General features: G+C 58.0%; 1 protein-coding gene across 1 annotated transcript in view; it reads left to right on the top strand.

Annotated features, from left to right (window-relative positions):
- JPH2 (junctophilin 2) overlaps window positions 1-17,072 on the top strand; it is a 61,173-nt gene that overhangs the window by 22,678 nt on the left and 21,423 nt on the right. The window lies entirely within an intron of this gene.

Raw genomic sequence — 17,072 nt, 5'->3', positions numbered from 1 at the left:
CCGGGACCCCTGGACGGTTTGCTTAAAGAGACATGCCAGTGGCCCTTTCATCCGTCCCTACATGCAACCCCCTCACTCCACCATCCACGTTGTCCTTCCTACCACTGGGCGGAGTCCATCACCAGCCCCTCTACCCACCCCTTTATCTTCAGTCTTTGTGTGTCTGTGACAGCGGCCTGAACAACCTCACAGTCCCCCAACCATATCCTCACTGACTCTGTCTACCCATCAGCTCTCCAGTCTTTCACCCACCCAGCCATCCAGGTATCCACTCAACTGTTTCACCCATTCCAGGCTCACAGACAAATGCTCAGACGTACCTTCAGCCCCCTTCTGTCCCCCCTTCACTTGCCATCCACACCCACCCGGACAGCTTTGTTCACTCGCTTTCCTCCAGCTGCTTTCGTCACTCAGCCAGGCTTACATCTGCTGAAGCAACTTCTCTTCTCAGTTAACCAGGCATCTACCACCCATCCACCCATCTGCTGCCCACCCACCCACCCATCCACCCAACTACCATCTACCCATCGTGCATTTCACTGTCAATTTAGCACCAGCCCAACCATCTATCCATCCACCCATTCATCACCATGCATCCATCCATCCATTCCCCATCTGTCATCCACCCATCCCTCCATCCATTGATTCCTCCATCCCTCCATTCCCCACCCGTCATCATCCATCCATCCATCACCCATGCATCCATTCAATTCCCATCCATACATCATCCATCATCCATCCATCCTTTAGCCATCCATCCATCCATCCATTATTCATCTCTCCATCCATCCATTCCTCACCCATCATCATCCATCCATCACCCATGCATCCATCTATTCCCCATCCATCCATCATCCATCCATCCATCCATCCATTATCCAACCCTCTATAAAAATCCATCCATCCATCATCCACCCATCCATCCATTATCCATCCCTCCATTCATCCATCCCCCCATTCATCTATCCCCCATCCATCCATCGATACATCCATCATCCATCCATGCAACCACCTCCATCATCCAGCCATATTTCTCCCCAACAATTTATCCATTCAACCACTGTCCACTGTGCGACTCCCCTTTCATCCCTGCTCAAGCCCATCTAATGTCTTTTTTATTATCCTTCAGGAAAAGTTTTAATATCCCAAACATTTATTGCATCTGCTGTGTATATGACACTATTTCGAGTGACATGATTTCAAAATATCGATTGATTCACTCTCCTTGATGACCTTGTAAGATCAATACTATTTCTATTTCAACTTTACAGACATGCTAAGGCAGGGCTTAAAGAAACAAGGTGACTTGTCCCCAGTCCCTCAGACTGTGAGTGGCCCCACCCAAGGGGCTCCTACCCCCCTCACCTCATTTCTACTTCCCTTCTCTGGGCTCAAATTTGTACTCTGTGCTCATCATGCTGGTCTAAAATCACCTGCTGTTCTCCCTGTCAGTGGGTTTTGTGATGGTGGGAGTTCTGCAGGCGGTTCTATTGGGGCCTGGATAAGAGGCTCTGGCCTTGAGGTGTTCAGTGGGGAGCAGACGAGGGACTCTGTCGTCTTTTAGCACAAAGACTTGGGCAAATTGGTGAGTCTTTCCGGGCCCTGCTATTGCTCAGTACATTTGTTTTTCTGTTATTAGATCTAAGATCCAGGGAAGCCCGCCGATTTAGCAGAGCTGGTTTAGGACCAAGTGGTCGTGCCATGTATTATCCAAACCTCGTATGAGTAAAAGGGTATTATGATTGAAAGAGTGTACGCTTAAAGTTAAAACTTTTACGTTGGATGGGGCTGGAGCGATAGCATAACAGGTAGGGCGTTTGCCTTGCACGCGGCCAACCCGGGTTCGAATCCCAGCATCCCATATGGTCCCCTGAGCACCGCCAGGAGTAATTCCTGAGTGCAAAGCCAGGAGTAACCCCTGTGCATCGCCGGGTGTGACCCAAAAAGCAAAAAAAGAAAACTAAAAAACTTTTACATTGGAACACTTTTCTCTATATGTCTTATTTTTTATTTTTATTTCATTTTTTGGCCACATTCAGTAGTGCTCAGAGCTTACTCCTGTGTTCAGGGATCACCTTTGGTGGGGCTCAGGTCATATGTGGTGCCGGGGATCAAACCCTGGTCAGCCGTGTGCAAGATAAACATCCCATCCAGTGTATTATCTGTGGGCTCCAATTTTGGCTTTAAAATATGTTACAAAGACAGTGCAGAGAATTCCCACACTGCCGCTGATCCTTTTCTTTTTTTTTTCTTTTTGGGTCACATCTGGCGATACACAGGGGTCACTCCTGGCTCTGCACTCAGGAATTACCCCTGGCGGTGCTCAGGGGACCATATGGGGTGCTGGGAATTGAACCCGGGTCGGCCGCGCGCAAGGCAAACAAACGCCCTACCTGCTGTGCTATCGCTCCAGCCCCGATCCTTTTCTTTTAATGGTCTCGTCTTACATAATCTTTGTACTGTTGCCTCAACATTGCCTCATTACTATTGTATCCATTGGCTTTTGTATCCGTTTGCCTTGCATGCGGCCGATCCTGGATTCGATTCCTCCGTCCCTCTCGGAGAGCCCGGCAAGCTACCGAGAGTATCCCGCTCGCATAGCAGAGCCTGGCAAGCTACCCGTGGCATATTCGATAGGCCAAAAACAGTAACAAGTCTCATCATAGAGATGTTACTGGTGCCCCCTCGAGCAAATCAATGAGCAATGAGATGACAGCGCTACAGTGCTACTATTGTGTCGAATCCAAACATCAATTGAATTTTGCTAGTTTATCCGATTTTTTTTCCAGTTGTCTCTTTTTTCTGGTCCTGATGCCAGCCAGGGCCACGCCTGCACAAACCCTGGAACACCTCCCTGTGCCTCTTTGAGTCAGGCACTGACTCTCATGATCTCTCCCATCAAGCGGGATCAGTGCTCAGTCCTACTTCCCCGGGGAAACAGCCCCGCTCATACGCGTGTATGAAGCTGGACCCAGACTCACACCTTAGTCTGTCCAAAGCCACAGCCTCCGATCTTAGCTCCTCTGTGCCTGCTCACCTGAGAAATTCACCTCTTAGAAAACCCCCAAAGTATCTAGTCAGGGCTCAGGGTGGGGGTCAGGAAGTAGAGGGGCAGCAGAGAGACCAGCGGGGACGTGGGGAGGTTTGGGGTCCTGGGCACTCCAGCCACCTGCCTTCTCACGGTTTTGAATAAAGGCATGTGAGGGGGTGTGACTTAATATTAGGAGTCACACATACTGCGGATGAATCCGAGTGTCACCAAGAATCGACTTGCCTGGAGGGAAGGCTCTTTCCTTACACCTTGTGTCCCAAACTGGCATCTTCTGCACCTCTGCCCCCTCCCTCAACCCCCATTGCCAGTTTTGCTACATGCACCACCTCTGTGTTCCTTTGAAACCTGTCTCCAGAGTGACTTCCTTAGAAATCCCCGTGTTCTGGGGCCAGAGTGATAGGGCAGAGGGCAGGACGCTTGCCTTGCATGCGGCCGGCCTGAGGTTCGATCTCTGGCCTCACACCGTGGTCCCTCGAGCACTGCCAGGAGTGAGCCCTGAGCGCAGAGCCAGGAGTAGGCCCTGTACCTCCCTGGGTGTGGCCCCCAAATGAGCAAAAATTCCCTCTGGCCATCTGTCCATCAAATGCAAAGGAAGGTTTTCTAGTTACTGCAGGAAGCGGGGTGTGCTGTGGCAGGAAGTGTTTGAGTCGGGTCAGACTGGATTCCGGGGTGCTGAGCTAAGTCCTGCAAAAGAGGCAGGGGCTGTGGAGCCAGGACATGGCACAGGGCTTGGGGTTCGTGCCTTGCCCAGTTCTACCCCAGTGCCACGTGACCGCCCACCCCCACCCCAGACACTACCAGGAGCAGCCCTGGGGGCCACGGAGGTGGCCCTGGTGGCTTCCAACTCTGCACAGCCCAAGTAGCACCCCACCTTGAACTGCTGGCCTGACTGAGAGTCACTGGGGGGGTCCCAGGCCTCCTAAGTAATCCTTGGGTCCCACCATCCCCCAGTAAAAGAGACATTGGCAAGAAACAGGCAGAGAAAACATCGCGTGAGCGAGGCTTGTCCCGGGTGACCCAGCGCGGATGTGCGGCTGTTTCACGGGGTGACTCTGCACAGCGGGCACTGTTTCGGGGGCTCCCTCTGCTCTGCACACCCCCCTGGGGATCTCGAGCTGACCTGGGCTCGGGCTAAGGGAAGGGCTCGGTCATCACCCATGTTTGGGCCTGTTCTTTCATTTTTATTTCCAAACATTCTTCGCTGCTACGCGGATGGGTCTGGAGAGTATCATGCTGAGTGTGGTCAGACTGTTTTCCTTCACAAGCCTTTTGCTCCCAAGCCAGACTGCTGCCTGAGCACAGGCCGCCCCGGGGCTCCGAGGGCGTCAGCATCGTCCAGGGCAGGGGAGGGAGGACAGTTCTGGACACCCAGGGAGGCGAGAGGAGCAGAGCGCCATGCGTTATCCTAGCAGGCTTGGGAGGGTCCCTGCGGGGGCTGGGTGGTGGAGTCGGGAGGTGGGCAGCTAGAGAACAGGGAGAAGAGTCCCTCTGGCAGAGGCACGGGGTGAGACCCCAAGGGGTGGGGGTGCTGAGGCGGGGTGGGGTGGGGTGTCAGGAGGGACTTGGAACAGCCGGGCTCACCTGTTTCCCAATTGCCATTGGGTGCACGACGCTCAGCGTGTAGTTGAACCCACTCATCCAATTATTTTTTTTCTTTTTGGGTCACACCTGGTGATGCACAGGGGTTACTCCTGGCTTTGCACTCAGGAATTACTCCTGGCGGTGCTCAGGGGACCCTATGGGATGCTGGGAATCGAACCCGGGTCGGCCGCGTGCAAGGCAAATGCCCTCCCCACTGTGCTATCGCTCCAGCCCCTCACTCATCCAGTTCTAACTGTGGTGTCGAGACCTTGAAAAACATGCCCCGGGTCACAGCTCGGAAGGAGACCAGAGCTTCTGGGCCTGAGTCCAGGTTGCTAGTGTGAGGCCACAGGGCCACATCCCCTGCAGCGTGCTTCTCCTTGCTTGCTGCCTTTTCTTTCTTTTTTTTGTTAATATATATATATATACATATATATTATTTTATTTTATTTTATTGAATCACCGTAAGATAGTTACAAGCTTTCACGTTTGGGTTACAATCACACAATGATCAAACACCCATCCCTCCACCAGTGCACATTCCCCACCACCAATATCTCCAGTATACTCCTCCTTTCCCACCCTCTCCCTGCCTCCATGGCAGACAATATTCCTCATACTCTTTCTACTTTTGGGCATTATGGCTTGCAACACAGACACTGAGAGGTCATCAGGTTTGGTCCGTTATCTACTTTCTTTTCTTAAAATTTTTTGTTTGTTTTTTGCTTTTTGGGTCACACCTGGCCATGCACAGGGGTTACTCCTGGCTCTGCACTCAGGAATCACCCCTGGTGGTGCTCAGGGGACCATATGGGATTCTGGGAATCAAACCCGGGTCAGCCACTTGCAAGGCAAAAGCCCTACCCGATGTGCTATTGCTCCAGTCCCCTGTTATCTACTTTTGGCACACATCTCCCATTCCGATTGATTCCTCCAGCCATCATTTTTTTAAATTTTATTTATTTATTTATTTTTATTAGAGAATCATTTTTCTTGTTCACACACTCCGGAACACAGACTTGCTTAAGGAAATCTGCAACAACAAAGTGTGAAAAGGCTCAAGCCTCCTCCCCTCCTGCCCCCCTTTCCAGGGCTCACAGGAGAATTTCCCCTTCTTCCTTTCACTTATTTGGCTCCTCCAAGTAACCCCCCACCACCTCATATACTAGGGTTTACCTCCATGTCTTCTTCAGCTTATTTTGACATAATCGCTTTTGAGATCTCCCCGTCCTCTGCTAATTGATCCACTTCCTGCTTTCTTCTTGAGGTTTGTTGGTGGTGATCACACCCGGTGATGCTCAGGGTTACTCCTGGTTCTGCTCCTAGGAATTACTCCTGGCAGTGCTTGGGGGCCATATGGGACACCGGGGACCGAACTCAGGTCGATCACGCACAAGGCGGGCGCCCTCCCGGCTGTACTATTGCTCTTGCCCCCACCTTGTACTGCCTTTGTTTTGGGCAGAGTGGGTAAGGGGCCTACCTAAGCAGTGCTCAAGGCCGGCTCCTGGCTCTGTGCTCAGGGATCACTCCTGGCAGATAGAGGGCACCACGTGGGGTGCCAGGGATGGAGCTGGTGGGCAGTGAGCAAGGCAAGCGCCCTGTCCTCCGTGCTGTGTCCGGCCCTCCTGCCCGGTAACAGCCGAAGCCTCCCTCACGGCTGGAATATACGGTGAGTACTCGCACGGGACCCACCCCAGGGAGGCTGGAACTGTCCACAGTGTCTCGGTCACTCTGCGTGTTCTCGGCCAGGCCTTCCTGCTCCCGGTGCTCACCGCAGCGTGAGGCTCCTACACGCATCCAAAGGTCGCTGTTACTGTCCTCGGACCCTGGCCCTGAACTGTGTGTGCATCACTGGGAGGGTCCCAGGCCTCCTGAGTACTGCTTCCCCCCGCCCCCCCCCGTGCCCCCCAAGTCAAAGAGACATTGGCAGAGATGCCATCGCCTGATGCCATCTCTTGTCACTGGTTACCCAGAGTGGACCTGCAGCTGACTCACGGGTGACTCAGGGGTCCCTCTGCTCTGAACACCCCCGGGGACCTTGAGCCAGGCCTGGACTCCGTCTAAGGGAAGGTGCGGTAATCGCCCATGTTCAGTTACGGGCCGCCTCACCCGGGACCTTGTTCCACCTGCCCAAGCCCCTCGGGAATCTAGACCCCACCGACCTGCAGTTTGAGCAGGAACACACACGCACTATTGCTGCCCAGGGCTAAATTCTCTGGTCTTTCTCCAGACCAGCATGAATAAATAAACACACACACCAGAAAATGATGCCGGATTGCCCAGTCGAAAAGGATGTGCTTAAGAGCACTCTTAGCAGGAGCCCAGGTGAGCTCTGATGGATGGAGCCCGCTGACCCTCCCGGCCTCCCCCCAGTGGGGAACAGCGGGGTGTTCCATCACCCCACTGACCTCGTCAGCAGCCAGAGCCCCTAGAGTGACTCACACTTGCCTTCGTGCCAGTGTTTCTGCCTGGGTCCGGGGTTTCCGTGGAGGGGAGGCGAGGGGCTCAGTGAGCTGGAGTGTGTGCTTGATTGACGTGCAGGAAGCCCAGGTTGATGCCCGGAAGTGATGACCCGGAGCACTGCCGAGGTCACCTCCACACACAGAGCCTGCAGGGGCCCCTGAGCACTGCCCTTGCGGGCCTCTGTGAGGGGCTAACCCTACCACGTTGGTACAGTCCCGGCACCCAGACCCCTGCCCTCTGTCACGTCCCTTCCGGCCAGATGGATGGAGCCCTTTGCCCCCCAAGACCGAGGACTGGGGAGAATGGAATTTCCTGGGTGGTCACTCGGGATTCTGAGACACGGCCGGGGCAGCTGTGACCGAGGCGAGGGCTCTGGAGAGAGCAAAGCTCAGTCAGCGCCTGGGCAGCCGACGTCTAAACCATGGGGGCGGCGGGGTCGGGGGCCCGGCCTGCCGCCAAGGAGCACGGGCAGCTGGAAAAGGCCAGAGTGGGCGGCTCAGCCGGGGAGGACGCGGCCCGGGTGGAGGCAGGGAGGCCCTGGAGCAGGACAGAGACCCGGGGTCCAGGGCGGCAGGGATCAGACCACGGGGAGGAGCACACGGGAGCCCGGGACACACCGGCCGAGCCCCTCAGAGTGGAGAGACGAGCGTCTTCTCAGTGGTCAGCGCTGAAGGGCCCGGACTTGACTTGTCTTAATGACAATGGTGGCGGGAGCCTTGGGGGCAGGTAGGAGCTCCAGTCCTGAGCGAGTGACTCCCCGTAGCTGTTCTGCCCCCCCGTGTCCTGCCCGGTGGGGATCTAGCACCAAGCACGGGCTCCCAGGCGAATCCCCGGACACGCGTCATTCCTCTCATCCTCATGAGTGCGGGTGGTCCCAGAGCGACGCAGGCACAGATGCAGAGAGGAGCAACCCAGGGTCCCAAACGGCCGAAGCCTCTGGGCCCTGCCCCTGTGGGACTTTCCCGGGCGCTTGCTGCCAGCCTGATTCCTGCATCCCCCCTTGATGGAGGCCAGAGTCTCGCTGGACAGAAGGGTCGAGACTGTGTGTGAGAGTGTGTGAGTGTGTGTGTGAGAGAGAGTGTGTGAGTTTGTGAGCGTGTGAGTGTGTGAGTGTGTAAGTGTCTGAGTGTGAGGGTGTGAGTGTGTGTGAGAGAGTGTGTGAGTTTGTGAACGTGTGTCTGAGAGTGTGTGAGTGTGTGTGTGAGCGTGAATGTGTGTAAAAGAGTATGTGTCTGTGTATGTGTGGTGTGTAGTTCTGTATGTGGTATGTGAAATGTGTTTGTGTGGAGGTATGTGTGTGAGTGTGTGTAAGAGAGTATGTGTTTGTATGTGTGGTGTGTGAATGTGTGTGGTGCGTGAATACATGTGTACATGTGTGTGAATGAATGTGTGTAAGAGATTGTGCGTTTGTGTGTGTATGTGTGTAAGGGAGTGTGTTTGTGTGTGGTGTGTGAATGTGCATGAATGTTTGGATGTGTGTGAGTGAGTGTGCATAAGAGACTGTGTGAGTGAGTGTGTGTAAGGCAGTGTGTATGTGAGTGAATGTGTGTAAGAGAGTATTTGTATTTGGATGCTTGTGTGTTAGAGTGAATTCGTATCAGAGTGTCTTTGTGGATGTGTGGATGTGTGTGAGTGAATGTGTGTGTGTGAGTGTTTGCGTGTGTGAGCGACGTGACCATGTGTAAGAGAGTGTTTGCTTGTACTGGGCGTCTCCCCTGTCCTGGGGCTCCACTGCTGTCCAGGAAGCCGAGGTGGCCTCAGCGTCACCTGGGCCCTCTCCCGCAGACTCCGGTGCCCGTCCCCCTGGCATGTCCGTTTCACGCCCCTGGGGTTGGAGTTTCCTGAGCCCCGTGCGGCTTCCTGTCGCTTCCTCACTGCAGCGGGCGAGCCCCGCCCTGGGAGCCGAGTTAGGGGAAGCTTCTCTTCCGGGCCCTCAGCGGACCCCCGGCTCTCTGGGAGAGCCTCGGCCAAGGCGGGCTGGGAGTCAGCCTCCGCCTGGCTGCTGACCCTCTCTGATCCCCAGGGGTAGCTGAGTCCTCTCCTTTGTCTCCACTCCCTTCTGCCCGCACTGCCCGGCCCCTTGCAGAACCCCGAGGTTAGGGTCCCCTCGTGACTCTTCACCCCCCTCCTTCCCTCTGTCCCTCTCCGTGCAGGAGCTGGGCTGAGCTTTCAACAGCGTAACTTGGGGCCTGGGGAGATAGCTCGGAGGGCGGAGTGCCTGAGGACCCCGAGTCCAGTCCCTGACCCCCGGAGCTGGGCGGGGACAGCAGGAGGCGTCTGAGTAGTGCCCCGTGTGGCCCTGGCACCCCTGGGCCTGAGCACCATTACATCTCTAGGCACTGAGCCGCCCAGCCTGAGTGCCACCAGTGGCCGGCTGTCTGAGCATTGCTTGGAACACGCCCCCCCAGCCCCAAGTAAAACAAAAAGTGAAGTTTAAAGTGAGACGATGCTGCTGAGATGGAAGATTCTGGGGGTACCCAGCACCCGACAGGGAGATGGGGGAGATACAGGTCCAGGTGGTTGACTTTGGGGGTGATGCCAGAGCAGGAGGTGGGGAAGAGGAAGGGAGAAGGAGAAGGGAGAGCAAGGCAGGAAGAATGAGAACCTGTACAGGTGTGTGTAACTGACCAAGGTGGGCACCGGCAGTGGGCGTCTCTGCAGAGATTAGTCACTGTGTTAGCCGGGCTGCTTATATATACGGTGATGGCTGTGGGGGTAGGTAAGGCTGCCGGGGCTTCGGCAGAGTGGGGGACTCTCAACCTGCCCCCCCACCCCGAGGGGACCCCAGAATCTTCAGCTCAAAGACCAATGGACCTGTGAGTCTCATCTGCTTGGTGCCTCTTCTGAGATTAGCCAGGAGGCTGTGACCCCACTTCCTTTGGAAATAGCCCCCCGGTGTGTGTGTGGAGGATGGGGGAGCATTGCCCCTGAGCCATCTCCTCAGGCCGCTCTACCTTTGTTTAGTATTTTTATTATTAGTTATTACTTTATTTTCAGTTGTCCAAAAGTTCTCTAACCTTGCTCTGGCGGCGCAAAGCAAGGCCTCGGAGCGTTTCATAACGTTCTCGCAAGCGCTGCAGAAGCACCCTTGGTCTCCGGAGGCCCTGGCATGCAGGGGCCTTATGTTTAAGCGGGCTGGGACCTTCAGAAGTGCAGATCCCCACAGCTACGGGGACCCAGCTCCCCACCCCCCTCGCCGTCCATTAATCGAATATGCCACTACCAAGGGGAGAGTCAGGGAGTCGCTCCTACTCGCTCACCTTCCTTCTACAAAGGCCGCCCTCCTGGCTCTGCACCCGGAAGCAGGGAGTGGACATTTGGCCCCTTCCTGTCCTTACACACAGGGAGCGTCTGGGATGGACGACTCGGAGGATGAGGTCTTTCCTGTGACTGCCTCGGAGTCTAAGTTCTGATGGGGAAGAGGGAGGGAAACATCACTAGCATTTTCTACCTCCCCCCACCTCGATTTTCCATTCCACCTGCTCAGTCGCCGGTTCCGTCAGGCTTCTGCGGTCCACTAGGACGGCTTGGGCAGCTTCTAGAAAGTTCCGCCAGACAGGCCTGCGCCCTTGCCCTTTCCCCGTGGGTCAGGGTGCCTCTAGGAGGAATTCTCCCAGTGTGGGGACCCGCTCTGAAGTGCCCAGGGTGTTTGTCCCCCTGCTCTGTCCCTTCCGCCTCATACAGGGGGGGACGCTGCCTCTGTGGACATGCCTAGGACCTGCAGCGGGTCCCCGAGCCCTGTCGGTGTCCCTGGCCTTGTCCTTGGGAACAGAACTGTTCCCACATCCCCTGCGCGTGTGGCCTTTCCCATGGCCCCGCCGCGGGCAGCTGTTCTGACGTCTCTGTGGGAGAGGGACTGAGATCAAGGCCGCCCTTTGCAGCCAGACGGAAGAGTGAGCAGAGGGACAAGTGGGGACTCAGCCCCGAGGGGTGTAACGGGGCGAGGGTCCCGGGTGCCAGCCCTGACGAGCCCCCCTGCTCCAGGCTGCTCCCGTATACCCTCGGGTTTATTGCCACTCCACCGCCTCCGAAACCTCAACTCTCCTAACTGAGTTTATTTGTTTATTTGTTTTTGCCCAGCAGTGCTCAGGGCTTGCTCCTGGCTCTACACCCAGGGGCTCACTCCTGGCAGTACTCAGGGGACCCTAAGGGATGCCGGGGATCAAGCCAACCTGGGTCGGGCACATGCAGGGCAAACACCTACCTGCTGTACTGTCCCTCCCGCAGCTTAAGCTTATTTTTATAAGGGAACTTTAAACTCTCCGAAGTTTAAATGCTCATACCAGAGGAAGAGAAGTTAGGCAAAGCCCAAACCAGAGCCATCCACCCTCCCCCACCTCCCAGATGAGATCAAACACCAAGAAACCACCGGCCACCAACTGTCCCTTTGTGTCGTCCCAGAAAAGCTCAGCACGGGGCAGCCTCTCTGATCTGTGTAGGAGCGGACTGTCAGGGCCATGTTCGGGCCATTCCCACCCCGCAGGAGGCTTGCTGGTGCATGGCACTGGGCTGGCTGAAGTCACCTACGTCCCGTGATAAGCAGGGGAGAGGAATTCCTGGGGTCTAGGCAGCCGTTTCGAGCATGTTGTCTGGCGACGTGTTTTGTCCAGGCAGGAAAAGCTGGAACGCAGGGGCCTGCCTCGAGGAGACAGTTCGCCGTTCCGTGTGTCTAGACGTGTGCTAGGTGTAGACACCCCCCGAGCCTTCTCCCGCTGCCAGCATGGCAGCTCCAGCCCAGACTCGGCCGGGCCCCAATCTGCAGTGATGCTGGTCAGCCCACCCCCGTGCCCTTCAGGGCCGCCTCGTCCAGAGGCCTGCAGGGCCCGTGGGCTGGACCATCTGTGGAGCTTCTCTGTCCTCCTTGGGGCCCGGGTCTGGCTTCTGATCCCCCTGACGGCTGCCCTCAGGGACATGTTGATGGGTGGAAAGACGGGAGGGGGCGGGGCTGGAGAGCGGGGCAGCGCCCGGGTTCCGTGGGGCCATTGGGGTCAGGAACGCAGCAATGGGTTTGGCTTCTCCACGCCTGTACCCTCAGTCCCTCAGCTCAGTGTTCTTGGTGCTGGGGGCGCAGTCGTGGGCAACCCCGGAGGGGGACAGTGTCCAGCGATGGCACATCCTGTCCACTCTCTCACGTGTCCAGCTGGGACTGGAGGTGGGTCGCCGCTTCTGGTCATCCTGGAACCTGGTTCTTAAGGGGGGCAACATGCTTCCCGCACGCCTCCTCTCGCCTTTGCTGGGCCGGGCGCCCTGTCCCTCCAGGCCCACCCTCTCTCCGCGGGGCCTACCCCCAGGGTCACCTCCCTCGGCCCACACGCGACCGGACTCCCTTCACAGTCTCCGGTCTCTGTCTCAGTCTCCAGACCCCCCTCCCGGCCCCCCCCCCCCCGGGCCTTGCAGCCTAGCCCTTGAGGAAGGCCTGAACGCCTTTCCTTCCCCTCGGCCCTTGGCGCTGCCGTCTCGGTATAATCCATCCTGCGCATTATTCTCGGGAAGGCCAGATCCGTCCAGACGGTCAATGTGGGGCCCACTGTGTGCCAGGCAGGGGCCCCTGAGTTCTGGCACTCTCTGCTGGTGGGGACAGGAGTGGCTGTGTGCCCTGGGACCCGCCTGTGTGTTCCCTTTATTCACGTGACACGCTCCCTGGGCGCCCTAGACGAAGCCAAGACTGGACCTTCCTCTCTGCTCTGAGCCCTTGGCAGATAGGAACGCGGGTAATGCTCTGAACCCACGAACGTGGCGCTGGGTCCCCATGTCACCAATGGGGAAACAGAGGCACAGAGCTGTAAAGGGTACCCGGCCAGGAAGGAGCAGGGTTCAGCTGGACTCTAAGACCATCTGGCCCTGGGGACCCTGTGCCGTGCCACTCTAGGGTGTCTTCCTGGACCTGCTTTGAACTCCATATGTCCCCCAGACCCCCAGGGTTCGTGGCCTTGGCTCAGTCCTGATCGCTGTCACCTGGTTTGGGGGCAGGAAGACCGCGGAGCATCAAAATCCTCTCTGGGCCCTGGTCAAGTGTCTTCTGGGACCCCGGGGGTGAGTTTCCAGCCGGAGGCTGGCTGGGCCCCTCCCTGTGGTGTTCTGGCCCTAGCCAGGGTGGCAGCCGGGATGCCAGCGCCCCCCCCCCCAACCCCCGCCACCCCCCAGCAGATGCAGCTGCCTGGAATTCCTGCCCCGGGCTCCTTATCAGTAGCAGGGCTGGGCTGGGGGGAGGAGGGTGTCCGGGCACCGTGGCTGAGCCCCACCTGGGGAGGGGCCGGAGGCGGGGGGCGGGCTCAGGCGCCACGGGCTCAGCTGTCACATTCCTGCCGCTCCCGGAGCCTCTGGGGTGCCGTGTCCTTATTTAGGCAGGAGAGGTCTGCGCCTGGCTGGCAGGCCGGCTCACAGGCGGGCAGGGGGGAGGGGGGAGGGCACACCCGGAGGGAGCCGGCCTCTCCCAGGGCTGACGAGAGCCCGGGTCTGTGGCCCCAGAGTGGGGCGTCCCTTCTCAGCGGGGGGAGGAGGACTGAGTAATAACCAGGAACACAGAAGCTGCAGGGCTGGGGCCCACGTGTCTGTGAGCTCGGGTACCAAGCGCTGCCTGACCCCCCCCCCCCCCGATCTCGCTCCCCTGGCACCCAGTAGGTGCTTCTCCGTGTCCGGATGGGGTGCAGACGCCCTTCCCAGCCGCAGGGCGCTTGTTCCTCACCGTGGCAATCACCGTGGCACACGTGTTGTTCTCCCATTTTACAGAGGGTGCAACTGAGGCTCTGACTTGGAACACGTGGCTTGGCCGTGGGCGGGGGGCCGGGCTCTGCCCTCACAGTGACCAGGGGGCCGGGCTCTGCCCTCACGGTGACCAGGGCGTCCCTCCTGCTGTGGCCGGCTGTGTGGAACCAGCAGGTTCTCACTTGTAAAGTGGGGATGGGTAGAGGAGAGGGGTGTGGGGGTTCCCCGAGTGAGCAGCGCACTGGGGCGGGCACAGCAAGTCCTGCTGCTGCCTCAGGGGGCTTCTCTCCCCCCCGCGCTGGACGGGACCCACAGAGCATCGAGCTTTACTGGGGCAGGCTCTGTCCCGTCCCTGAGAAGATGACAGCTGGGGCTCTGGGGTTTGCCCCTGCCCTCGCCCCCCACGCCCACCCCGCCAAGAGTGGGGCGGTCCCCGCCCTGATCGCCTGGATCCCGAGACTCCCAGAGGCACCTGCCCTGGTCCCAGCCCTGGGCCCGTCTCTGTGGAGGACACGGGGGCTGCAGCGGGGAGCTCTGAGCAGACAGGCGTCTGCGTCGCGTCTTTGCTACCCGGGCACCTTCGGGCAAGCCACCCTGATGCCCAGGGCTCGCCCCCTGGTCTGCACACGAGGTGGCAACAGCGTTTGCTCCCCTAGGCCCGTGGCCCCAGGATTAACCCCGTGAGAAACCCCTGGACGGAGCCTGCCTCCTCCTCTCCCGTCTGTGGGGGCCCCAGGGCCCTGGTGACGGGGAACTGAACTCGCAATCTGCTCTGGCCTTGCTCTCCGCGCCTGCTGTTGATGTCACACGGGACGGGCGTTCCCCGGGACCCCCTCTGGGGCCCCTGCCCTTAGCAGAGAGCTGCGGAGGACCCTCAAGGCGGGAGCCCCCCTGGGAGGTCAGAGCAGCGGAACTCCGGCCCTCTGGGTGGGACTCGCGAAAGACAGCTGGAGGGAGGTGAAGTGACAGCCCGACGCAGCGGGTGGTGGCCGCAGAGAGCAGAGAAGCCGCAGCCCAGAGGAAGCAGGGGGGCGGCTGGGCTGCCCTCTTGGGTCCATCCTGCTCTGGCAGATACAACGTATCCAGCAGGCCGGTGCGGGGTGGGGCGGGGGGGGGGGCCGCCCTTCTGGCTGTGCGGCTGCCCCAGGTCCGCCCACGAGCCCACTTTCCGCCAGCCCCTGCCCTCGGCCTTCTTGGTCCATTGACTCCTTCAGTTGTTCTCTTGGCCATGTCACTGACTGTCCCCCAACACAGAAGCTCCGGGCGCGCCTCTTCCCTCACAATTCTGTGGAGCCTCTGGCCGAGGCGCGTGAGCTGCCATCCAGGAGGACAGCTGAAGGCGGTGCCCGGGGCTGCTGGCAGCGTCCAGCTTCTCGCCTGCTGTTGACTGGGGGCTCCCGGGTCTCACCCGCTGCTGTTGGCCGGGACTGACCGAGACGCTGCAGGAAGGCCCCCTGCTTCCCTCAGGAAGCGTTGGCGGGAACGCGGTGCCTCGGTGCTCCAGCCCGCGGCAGCAGTGCTCTCTCACCCTTGGGCCGGCCACTGTGCCCCGTCCACGCTCAAGGTCAGGAAAGCTGTGGTGGACACCAGGGGCCACTGCCGGGGACTGGCCCCAGGTGGATAGGTCTGAAGCAGGGGCACCGCTCAGGGGGTCAGAGAAAAGGCTCCGGGCTCACGGCCTCACGGACTGATTGCGGAACGACCTTCACCTACGATGGTTGTGCTCAGACCCAGGGATCCTCAGAAGGAGAAGAACAGCACTCTTGGGTCAGCTGCCTAGCTTCTCGGGGCGAGCATCTTTGTAACGGGCGTCCTCGGAGGGGCGATTCTTCCGGGAGAAAGAGCAGAGAGAGAGCAGAGATAGAGCAGAGAGAGAGCAGAGAGAGAGCAGAGAGAGAGAGCAGAGAGAGAGCAGAGAGAGAGCAGAGAGAGTGCAGAGAGAGAGCAGAGAGAGAGCAGAGAGAGAGCAGAGAGAGAGCAGAGAGAGAGCAGAGATAGAGCAGAGAGAGTGCAGAGATAGAGCAGAGAGAGAGAGCAGAGAGAGTGCAGAGAGAGAGCAGAGATAGAGCAGAGATAGAGCAGAGATAGAGCAGAGAGAGAGCAGAGAGAGAGCAGAGAGAGAGAGCAGAGAGAGAGAGCAGAGAGAGAGCAGAGAGAGAGCAGAGAGAGTGCAGAGAGAGAGCAGAGATAGAGCAGAGATAGAGCAGAGATAGAGCAGAGATAGAGCAGAGAGAGAGCAGAGAGAGAGCAGAGAGAGAGAGCAGAGAGAGAGCAGAGAGAGAGAGCAGAGAGAGTGCAGAGAGAGAGCAGAGAGAGAGCAGAGAGAGAGCAGAGAGAGAGCAGAGATAGAGCAGAGAGAGAGCAGAGAGAGAGCAGAGAGAGAGCAGAGAGAATGCAGAGAGAGAGCAGAGAGAGAGCAGAGAGAGAGCAGAGAGAGCAGAGAGAGAGCAGAGAGAATGCAGAGAGAGAGCAGAGAGAGAGCAGAGAGAGAGCAGAGAGAGCAGAGAGAGAGCAGAGAGAATGCAGAGAGAGAGCAGAGAGAGAGCAGAGAGAGAGCAGAGAGAGAGAGCAGAGAGAGAGCAGAGAGAGAGCAGAGAGAGAGAGCAGAGAGAGAGCAGAGAGAGAGCAGAGAGAGAGCAGAGAGAGAGCAGAGAGAGAGCAGAGAGAGCAGAGAGAGAGCAGAGAGAGAGCAGAGAGAGAGCAGAGAGAGAGCAGAGAGAGAGCAGAGAGAGCAGAGAGAGAGAGCAGAGAGAGAGCAGAGAGAGAGCAGAGAGAGAGCAGAGAGAGAGCAGAGAGAGAGCAGAGAGAGCAGAGAGAGAGCAGAGAGAGAGCAGAGAGAGAGAGCAGAGAGAGAGCAGAGAGAGCAGAGAGAGAGCAGAGAGAGAGCAGAGAGAGAGCAGAGAGAGAGCAGAGAGAGAGCAGAGAGAGCAGAGAGAGAGCAGAGAGAGAGCAGAGAGAGAGCAGAGAGAGAGCAGAGAGAGCAGAGAGAGAGCAGAGAGAGAGAGCAGAGAGAGAGCAGAGAGAGAGCAGAGAGAGAGCAGAGAGAGAGCAGAGAGAGAGAGCAGAGAGAGAGCAGAGAGAGCAGAGAGAGAGCAGAGAGAGAGAGCAGAGAGAGAGCAGAGAGAGAGAGCAGAGAGAGAGCAGAGAGAGAGCAGAGAGAGAGAGCAGAGAGAGAGCAGAGAGAGCAGAGAGAGAGCAGAGAGAGCAGAGAGAGAGCAGAGAGAGAGCAGAGAGAGAGCAGAGAGAGAGCAGAGAGAGCAGAGAGAGAGAT

This window comes from Sorex araneus, chromosome 5 (assembly GCF_027595985.1).
Source record: "Sorex araneus isolate mSorAra2 chromosome 5, mSorAra2.pri, whole genome shotgun sequence".
In the NCBI taxonomy this organism is placed as follows: domain Eukaryota; kingdom Metazoa; phylum Chordata; class Mammalia; order Eulipotyphla; family Soricidae; genus Sorex; species Sorex araneus.
Note: the sequence above shows the minus strand (reverse complement) of the source record. Positions and strands in the feature narration are given on the sequence as shown.